Here is a 10072-nt window from a genome sequence, read left to right as displayed (position 1 = left end):
ACAACGCGAACGGCTTGAGGTCTTTTAACAAGTCGAATAAGAGCGGCTTTACGCGGCTTTAACTTGAAACTTTCACTCTCCATAACCTTTTTGACGATCACACGATGTCACTTTAATGTGAATTAATGGAAATGCATCTAAACTTTAGTTGTGATATTGACATAAACTTCTAAGAGCTATGACTTATTAATCAGTGAAAGAACTGCTAGGATTATTTGGAAGCTCTTAAGGGGTCTTATGTTTAAAGTTTAATTGATTAGGTATAGCCCTGTGAGCCATGCGGCTCTTGAGTGGGGTGCAACCGCAACAAACAAAACATGAACATAGAACATCTTAAAGCGACGGAGCGCACCCCGGGAGTGCGAGCCTCAGGCGGCCATCAGTGGAGAGTATGGGGCTCCCTCAGGGCAGCAGTGGACAGCACGGGGCTCCCTCAGGGCAGCAGTGGAGAGAGCGCGGCTCTCCCTCAGGGCAGCAGTGGACAGCACGGGGCTCCCTCAGGGCAGCAGTGGAGAGAGTGCGGCTCTCCCTCAGGGCAGCAGTGGACAGCACGGGGCTCCCTCAGGGCAGCAGTGGAGAGAGCGCGGCTCTCCCTCAGGGCAGCAGTGGACAGCACGGGGCTCCCTCAGGGCAGCAGTGGAGAGAGTGCGGCTCTCCCTCAGGGCAGCAGTGGGGAGAGCACGGCTCTCCCTCAGGGCAGCAGTGGACAGCACGGCTCTCCCTCAGGGCAGCAGTGGAGAGAGCACGGGGCTCCCTCAGGGCAGCAGTGGAGAGAGCGCGGCTCTCCCTCAGGGCAGCAGTGGAGAGAGCGCGGCTCTCCCTCAGGTCAGCAGTGGAGAGCACGGCTCTCCCTCAGGGCAGCAGTGGAGAGCACGGCTCTCCCTCAGGGCAGCAGTGGAGAGAGCGCGGCTCTCCCTCAGGGCAGCAGTGGAGAGCACAGCTCTCCCTCCGGGCAGCAGTGGAGAGAGCGCGGCTCTCCCTCAGGGCAGCAGTGGACAGAGCACGGCTCTCCCTCAGGGCAGCAGTGGACAGAGCACGGCTCTCCCTCAGGGCAGCAGTGGACAGAGCACGGCTCTGCCTCAGGGCAGCAGTGGACAGAGCACGGCTCTCCCTCAGGGCAGCAGTGGACAGAGCACGGCTCTGCCTCAGGGCAGCAGTGGACAGAGCACGGCTCTCCCTCACGGCAGCAGTGGAGAGAGCACGGGGCTCCCTCAGGGCAGCAGTGGAGAGCACGGCTCTCCCTCAGGGCAGCAGTGGACAGAGCACGGCTCTGCCTCAGGACAGCAGTGGAGAGCGCGGCTCTCCCTCAGGGCAGCAGTGGACAGAGCACGGCTCTCCCTCAGGGCAGCAGTGGACAGAGCACGTCTGGCTCCCTCACGGCAGCAGTGGAGAGAGCACGGGGCTCCCTCAGGGCAGCAGTGGACAGAGCACGGGGCTCCCTCAGGGCAGCAGTGGAGAGAGCACGGCTCTCCCTCAGGGCAGCAGTGGAGAGAGCATGGCTCTCCCTCAGGGCAGCAGTGGAGAGAGCGCAGCTCTCCCTCAGGGCAGCAGTGGAGAGCACGGGGTCCCTCAGGGCAGCAGTGGACGGAGCACGGCTCTGCCTCAGGGCAGCAGTGGACGGAGCACGGCTCTGCCTCACTGTCACTCACCCATCTCCCTCAGGGCAGCAGCGGTTGTCCCACCTGATGACGATCGCTTGTGTTGCGATCGAAACGTCGTGATCCATTATTTTTCTACCTACGTGACTTTACCGAAAGAACCAAAGAGTTTAGTGTATAGTAGTGTAGAGTAGAACCCCTAAATGACCCCTCTTGTTAACGACTCATCGCTTAACGACGGGCCTCCATAGAGTCCAAAACATAGAACCAGCAGCATCTACATCTGCAGAATGTGAAGAACCAGTATCATTTATATTTGCAGAACGTGAAGAACCAGTGGCATCTACATCTGCAGAATGTGAAGAACCAGTATCATCTATATTTGCAGAACGTGAAGAACCAGTGGCATCTACATCTACAGAACGTGAAGAACCAGTGGCATCTACATTTGCAGAACGTGAAGAACCAGTATCTATATTTGCAGAACGTGAAGAACCAGTGGCATCTACATCTACAGAACGTGAAGAACCAGTATCTATATTTGCAGAACGTGAAGAACCAGTGGCATCTACATCTACAGAACTTGAAGAACCAGTGGCATCTACATTTGCAGAACGTGAAGAACCAGTGGCATCTACATCTGCAGAACGTGAAGAACTAGTGGCATCTACATCTGCAGAACGTGAAGAACCAGTGGCATCTACATCTATAGAACGTAAAGAACCAGTGCCATCTACATCTACAGAACGTGAAGAACCAGTATCTATATTTACAGAACGTGAAGAACCAGTGGCATCTACATCTGCAAAACGTATACAACTTTTAAAGCCACTCCCCGTGTTTAGCGTACACGCTGTACAACGCGTTTGGAATCAAGGAGTAAAGTTGGACTTACGAACAAAGACCTGTGGAACCCTAACACGTCCGTAAGCAGAGGGGTCTCCTTGCACAACGAAAGACACAATACGATTTCACCACGACACACACACGCTTTTTTTAAATTACTTTTATTATAATTATTGCTGCGAAGTAAGCAAAACAAAATAACAACTGGAAAAACAGCACGAAATAACTGCTGCCCTTAACATAAGACAAAGGGGGGCGGGGAGGGGACGACTTAAAAGGGGAAAAAAGGAAACATTCACGGTCATTGAAACCTCGAGGCTTGGATTCTCAGCCACTTGAGCCAACCACCCCGAGTATGCGACAGCCACAACAGCAGCAGCAGCAGTCAAAACCAAACTTATTTTTTTGTTACACGCCGCGCCAGATACCGCTGCGGCGGCCCTTACAAAAGGGGAAAAAAATTAATGTGTATACGGCAGGCGACGTTTCGGGTCACGACCCCTCGCTCCCTCCACTCCCCCACCTCCGCGCGTTTTAAACTTTTTATCAAGGGCGCATGTAAGTGCATGCGTACGCACACGCGTACACACGCTTCGCTCGCCGTGCCGTCGACGCAAGCGTCAAGGTCCCGCGACGAGCGAGCCCGAGCGTTGGGTTCTTCGGCAAAACAACAAGAACATGAACAGAAGTAGAAACTGGAATTTTTTTTCTTTCATTTTTTGAAAAACGTAGCCCGAGGATGCTACTACCCCTTCCTGAAATAACCCCCCCCCCATCACCTCCAACCCCCCCCCTCTCTTGCCGTCCTGAACGCACGCGGACAGACCGGGTGGTGGTGGTGGGGGGGGCAGTGATGCGGCCCCGGCGGTGGTAGCGAGTGCGCGGTTCGAACCACGGCGACCTACCCTGGTTAATACTGCCGGTGTGAATCAACCCTCGATGCTTACTCGCTACTACTGCTGCTGCTACGACCCAATAGTAGGTATCTGTTGTAATTTGTACGACCACATTAACCCCCACAACCCCCCCCCAACCCTCAGATTGGCTCGCAAGTGACGACATCAAAGATAAAGATCCCCCGTGTAGCCTTAACAAACTGTAGGGGCAAGTGCTGTTAGCGAGCACCGATAAAGGCCGGCACGGCACACGAGGGGGTGGGTGGCCAGCACCACGCCCGGGCCGCCTTTGTCTCCCCAGTGGCGATGTTTACACATCGCACCAGGTTACTCATTTTAGGCTGAGTAGACCTAGGGGAGGCCCAGGACCGGTTCAGATAGTCGTCACCGATGTTGGCCGTGAGCGGGAATCGAACCCGGCTCGCTAACCGCGACGCCACCGCTCCCCACGACATCACACATCACACACCACACACCCCCTCGAAACAGGAGGATTTAATTTCGATTTAAAGCTTTCGTGACTGCAGGGATTCATCTTCTTGGTTCTTTTGGTAAAGTCACGTAGAAGGGAAATAATAGAATAATAAAAGTGAGAATTGTATTTAATTATGTTTTATTTTTATTATTTTATTATTTCCCTTCTACGTGACTCTACCGAAAGAACCAAGAAGATGATTACATTTGTTACCGTGTCCCAGTGTGCTGTTATCCGTTCTGTCTCCATTAGTCCTGTGTAAGCGTTAACGTTTTTTCGAAGCACACCGTTATTATACGCCGTCGGATACTTAATTTGGTTAAAGCTACGACGCGAAAAATTCACCGCCCCCCCCCGCCCCCACTTCTCTCAAACTACCGCAGGCCCCACACCCCCCCCCCCCCCCCGGCCTTCCGAAAGCCGGCGACGGTACCGGTTGTCAGAGGTCGCAAATGGGTTTTGATTCCTTACCCGTACCCGGCCGTACCAGGGTCGCAAACGGGTACCCGGCCGTACCCGTACTCTACCCGGCCGGGTACGGGTAGGGTACGGGTATCGGGTACCCGATTGCGACCTCTGGGATGAAGCCATGTTGCAGGCGCGGGTGGGTTGATTCTAGGAACTTGAATTGTGAGAAGAGACAAGACGTTGGGAAATGAGTGACAAACGGTGACTCACCAGTGACTCACGGCTTACCCCTACCCGGCCGGGTACGGGTAGCCGGGTATCCGGTAGGGTACGGGTATCGGGTACCCGGTTGCGACCTCTGCCGGCTGTCCTACCCGACAGCGGTGACAATGAACGCCCGTGGCTGAGAATCCAGTCGCAACGTTGCAACGTCCCCACGTGATGCATCTCAGTAGTTACGAATCCGCGCGCGCCCCACGCCCCCCCCCCCCCCCCCAGCAGAAAAAATATATTTTTGTATTAAACAGTCCATCACGGTAGCAGCAGCAGCAGCAGCGGACGCTCACGGCGCAGCGTGTTCCTGCCCCGTCACCTGTGACTCACGGCGATTGAAATGATGATCGTGGTGATGATGATGATGGTGGTGATGATTGTGACGTCGGCCCGTGACGCGGCTCGCCAATCGGTGACTCGCCAATCGGTGGATCGCAAGGAGGGGGGGGGGGAGAGCGACGCCAAGAGGAGGAACCGAAAAAGACAAAGATCCCCCGTGTAGCCTGCAACAGACTGTTGGGGCAAGTGCTGTTAGCGAGCAGCACGATGGAAAACTTTTTTGTATTTTACCAGGGCAAGGTCACCTCGCCCCCCCCCCCCCCCCGCATCACCGAGGCCCGGTCGTCGCAAAGTGATAAGCTCAAACGGAGTGTGGCTTATCGCGTGGACATTCATAGTAGCGGCCGTATGCTCAAATAACCTCGGCTCTCGCAGTCCCCCCCCCCGTACGTGAAGGTGTTTATCGGCCAATCAATGAGCGCGGTGGAGGGTGGCGGTGGCGAAACAAGCGAGGGGGAAACGCTCTATCCCGTCACAGACGGTTAACCCGCGAACCGTTGGCTCGTCGCTCAACGTCAAACCGTTACTTTGCGCGGCCTTTCACGAGCGAAGCGCTGGAGGCAAATGTCCAGTGAGGGTCGACGCCGCCACTGACCAACGCGGGAGGTTCCGCCAGCCGGCCGGCGTCCTCACCCGATGTGTGAAGGGAGAGGGAGGGAGGGAGAGGGGGGGAGGGAGGGAGAGGGAGGGAGAGGGATGGAGAGGGAGGGAGAGGGATGGAGAGGGAGAGAGAGGGAGGTAGAACGAGAGAGGGAGAGAGGGAGGGAGAGGGAGGGAGAGGGGGTGAAGAAGGCAACTCGGGCCGTTATAAAACACGGCCAAAATGAACTCACGACCCCTACCTTTCCCCACCCCCCACCTCTTCCCATCGGAACCCCGGTGACTGGAGCGGGAACCCGGACTCGAACCCAGGCGTCCCCACACGCAGAGGAGACCTCGGCGCGCGCGAGATAAAAATAGAAACATTTTAGGAAGTCGAAGAGATGGAAGGAGCTCCCCCCCCCCCCCGGCGGCTTGTTGAGCATCCACCAGCCCGCCCAAGGCCAACGTGTAGCGACGACGTCGAGACACAATTTACGGAGAGTCTGACCCAGAGACCCGGTCTCCCTGAGTCTCAATCGTGCCTCTGACCCTGAGACCCGGTCTCCATGAGTCTCAATGGAGACTCTGACCCTGAGACCCGGTATCCATGAGTCTCACTGGAGACTCTGACCCTGAGACCCGGTCTCCCTGAGTCTCAATCGGAGAGTCTGACCCAGAGACCCGGTCTCCCTGAGTCTCACTGGAGAGTCTGACCCTGAGACCCGGTCTCCATGAGTCTCAATCGGAGACTCTGACCCTGAGACCCGGTCTCCCTGAGTCTCAATCGGAGAGTCTGACCCAGAGACCCGGTCTCCCTGAGTCTCACTGGAGAGTCTGACCCTGAGACCCGGTCTCCCTGAGTCTCACTGGAGACTCTGACCCTGAGACCCGGTCTCCATGAGTCTCACTGGAGACTCTGACCCTGAGACCCGGTCTCCCTGAGTCTCAATCGGAGAGTCTGACCCAGAGACCCGGTCTCCCTGAGTCTCACTGGAGACTCTGACCCTGAGACCCGGTCTCCATGAGTCTCACTGGAGACTCTGACCCTGAGACCCGGTCTCCCTGAGTCTCAATCGGAGAGTCTGACCCAGAGACCCGGTCTCCCTGAGTCTCACTGGAGAGTCTGACCCTGAGACCCGGTCTCCCTGAGTCTCAATCGGAGACTCTGACGCTGAGACCCGGTCTCCATGAGTCTCAATGGAGAATCTGACCCTAAGACCCGGTCTCCCTGAGTCTCACTGGAGACTATGACCCTGAGACCCGGTCTCCCTGAGTCTCAATCGGAGAGTCTGACCCAGAGACCCGGTCTCCCTGAGTCTCACTGGAGAGTCTGACCCTGAGACCCGGTCTCCCTGAGTCTTAATCGGAGACTCTGACCCTGAGACCCGGTCTCCCTGAGTCTCAATCGGAGAGTCTGACCCAGAGACCCGGTCTCCCTGAGTCTCACTGGAGAGTCTGACCCTGAGACCCGGTCTCCATGAGTCTCAATGGAGAATCTGACCCTGAGACCCGGTCTCCCTGAGTCTCAATGGAGAGTCTGACCCTGAGACCCGGTCTCCCTGAGTCTCAATGGAGAGTCTGACCCAGAGACCCGGTCTCCCTGAGTCTCACTGGAGACTCTGACCCTGAGACCCGGTCTCCATGAGTCTCACTGGAGACTCTGACCCTGAGACCCGGTCTCCGTGAGTCTCAATGGAGAATCTGACCCTGAGACCCGGTCTCCCTGAGTCTCAATGGAGAGTCTGACCCTGAGACCCGGTCTCCCTGAGTCTCAATGGAGAGTCTGACCCTGAGACCCGGTCTCCATGAGTCTCAATGGAGAATCTGACCCTGAGACCCGGTCTCCCTGAGTCTCACTGGAGAGTCTGACCCTGAGACCCGGTCTCCCTGAGTCTCAATGGAGAGTCTGACCCTGAGACCCGGTCTCCCTGAGTCTCAATCGGAGACTCTGACCCTGAGACCCGGTCTCCATGAGTCTCAATGGAGAATCTGACCCTGAGACCCGGTCTCCCTGAGTCTCAATGGAGAGTCTGACCCTGAGACCCGGTCTCCCTGAGTCTCAATGGAGAGTCTGACCCAGAGACCCGGTCTCCCTGAGTCTCACTGGAGAGTCTGACCCTGAGACCCGGTCTCCCTGAGTCTCAATCGGAGACTCTGACCCTGAGACCCGGTCTCCGTGAGTCTCAATGGAGAATCTGACCCTGAGACCCGGTCTCCCTGAGTCTCAATGGAGAGTCTGACCCTGAGACCCGGTCTCCATGAGTCTCAATGGAGAATCTGACCCTGAGACCCGGTCTCCCTGAGTCTCAATGGAGAGTCTGACCCTGAGACCCGGTCTCCCTGAGTCTCAATGGAGAGTCTGACCCTGAGACCCGGTCTCCCTGAGTCTCAATGGAGAGTCTGACCCTGAGACCCGGTCTCCATGAGTCTCAATGGAGAATCTGACCCTCAGACCCGGTCTCCCTGAGTCTCACTGGAGAGTCTGACCCTGAGACCCGGTCTCCCTGAGTCTCAATGGAGAGTCTGACCCTGAGACCCGGTCTCCCTGAGTCTCAATCGGAGACTCTGACCCTGAGACCCGGTCTCCATGAGTCTCAATAGAGAATCTGACCCTGAGACCCGGTCTCCCTGAGTCTCACTGGAGAGTCTGACCCTGAGACCCGGTCTCCATGAGTCTCAATGGAGAATCTGACCCTGAGACCCGGTCTCCCTGAGTCTCAATGGAGAGTCTGACCCTGAGACCCGGTCTCCCTGAGTCTCAATCGTGCCTCTGATCCTGAAATCCGTGAAATAATTTTTGTGTTGGTGGTGGCGGTGGTGGCGGCGGTGATGGTGGCAGTAGGTGGTGGTGGTGGCGGCGGTTGTAGTGGTGGTAGCGGTGGTTGTGGTAGTGGTAGTGGTGGCGGTGGTGGCCGTTTCGTGAAATTAAGTCACGGGCCAAATCGCGAGGTGACAGGAACCAGGGGGTGTGGGAGGGAGTCCGTCCCCCTAGGAATCACCTCGATTTAATAACTCGTCGGAGGTTTAGTTCGTACGAAAAAGAAACACAACAGATGTTCAATCTACGAGGGGTGGGCTCGCGATTGCCGGGTCCTCGAACCGTAAAACGGTGGCGCTGATTAAGAAGCGACGCGTCTATTGCAAATCCACGCCCTCCGATCCGTCGACATCGAAGGCCGCGTCCCGCACACCTCGACGGCCAAACCTGCGGTGTGAAAATCGGCGCGTGCGGCCCCTCAACCGTCGCACCGCAAGCCGCTTGTCGTCCACTCTGTCTGCCGCCGCCGGCGATCCGGGGTCGTGACGGTCAATCGCAGCCGTGCCAACGCGCAGCGGTGCGACGGTGATGATGACGGAGATGATGATGATGACAGTGACGATAATGATGACGACGATGATGATATTGGTGACGATGATAATGATGACAATGATGACGACGATCATGATGACGATGATGAAGACGACGAAGATGATGATGATAATGACATTGACGATAATGATGACGATGGTGACGATGATGATGACGATGATATTGATGACAATGATGACGATGATGACGATGATGACGATGATGATGACGATGATATTGATGACAATGATGACGATGATGATGATAATGATAACAATGATAATGATGATGACGACGATAATGATGACGATAATGATGACGATGATGATGATGACAACGATGACAACGTTGATGACAATGATGACGATGAAATCCGTCGCTACAAATCGCTGCCGTGCAAGATCGCGGCTTGTACTGTTCCACGCAACCGGTGGCACGTGAACTGCCAGCAACGGTGTCAGTTGCACGCAACCGAGCCGGGGTAGGTCTGCGGCCCTGCGTCGAGCAACCAGTTGCATGCAACTGCAGGGTGACGTCCAAGCATCGACCGATGCACGGTTGCACCGCAACCGACTTGCGTGCAACTGAGTTGCGTGCAACTGAGTTGAGTGCAACTGAGTTGCGTGCAACTGAGTTGCGTGCAACTGAGTTGACTGCAACTGAGTTGAGTGCAACTGACCACTTCGTTGGGCTGTGGACCCTGCTACAGGAACGCAATCGGCGTGTCTCCTACTGCCGCAACTACAATGCATAACACAAAAGCTAACCGCCACATACTTTTTTAAATATATATATACCGTAGGTCGTGAATTTCTTTCAAACTTTGTCTTTAACCATCGTTAAAATTTCACCTTTAAAGTGTTCAAGGGAAAGAAAAAGAAATCAAAATGTAAGTGGACGAGGGTGCAGTTTCGCTAAAAATCTAAATAAACTCCTCCGACACATTCAACATCGACGGGATTCTGCGAGCACAGGAAAAGTAATGTCGTAACGATTATAGTGACGACGACGACGACGACGTTGGTGATGATAACAATGATGACGATGATGATACTGATGATGATAACGATGATTTTGACGATGAAAACAATGACGACGATGATGACGATGATGACGATGATGATGATCACAATGATGATATGACAATGATGACGATGATGATGATGACGATGATGATGATGACAATGATGAATATGCTGATGAATATGCTGATGATGATAACGATGACGATGTTGACGATGATGACCGTGACGACGATGATGATGACGATGAAAACAATGACGACAATATTAGTGATGGTGATGAT

This window comes from Lampetra planeri, chromosome 65 (assembly GCF_965212315.1).
Source record: "Lampetra planeri chromosome 65, kcLamPlan1.2.h2, whole genome shotgun sequence".
NCBI classification, from domain to species: Eukaryota; Metazoa; Chordata; class Hyperoartia; order Petromyzontiformes; family Petromyzontidae; genus Lampetra; species Lampetra planeri.
Note: the sequence above shows the minus strand (reverse complement) of the source record.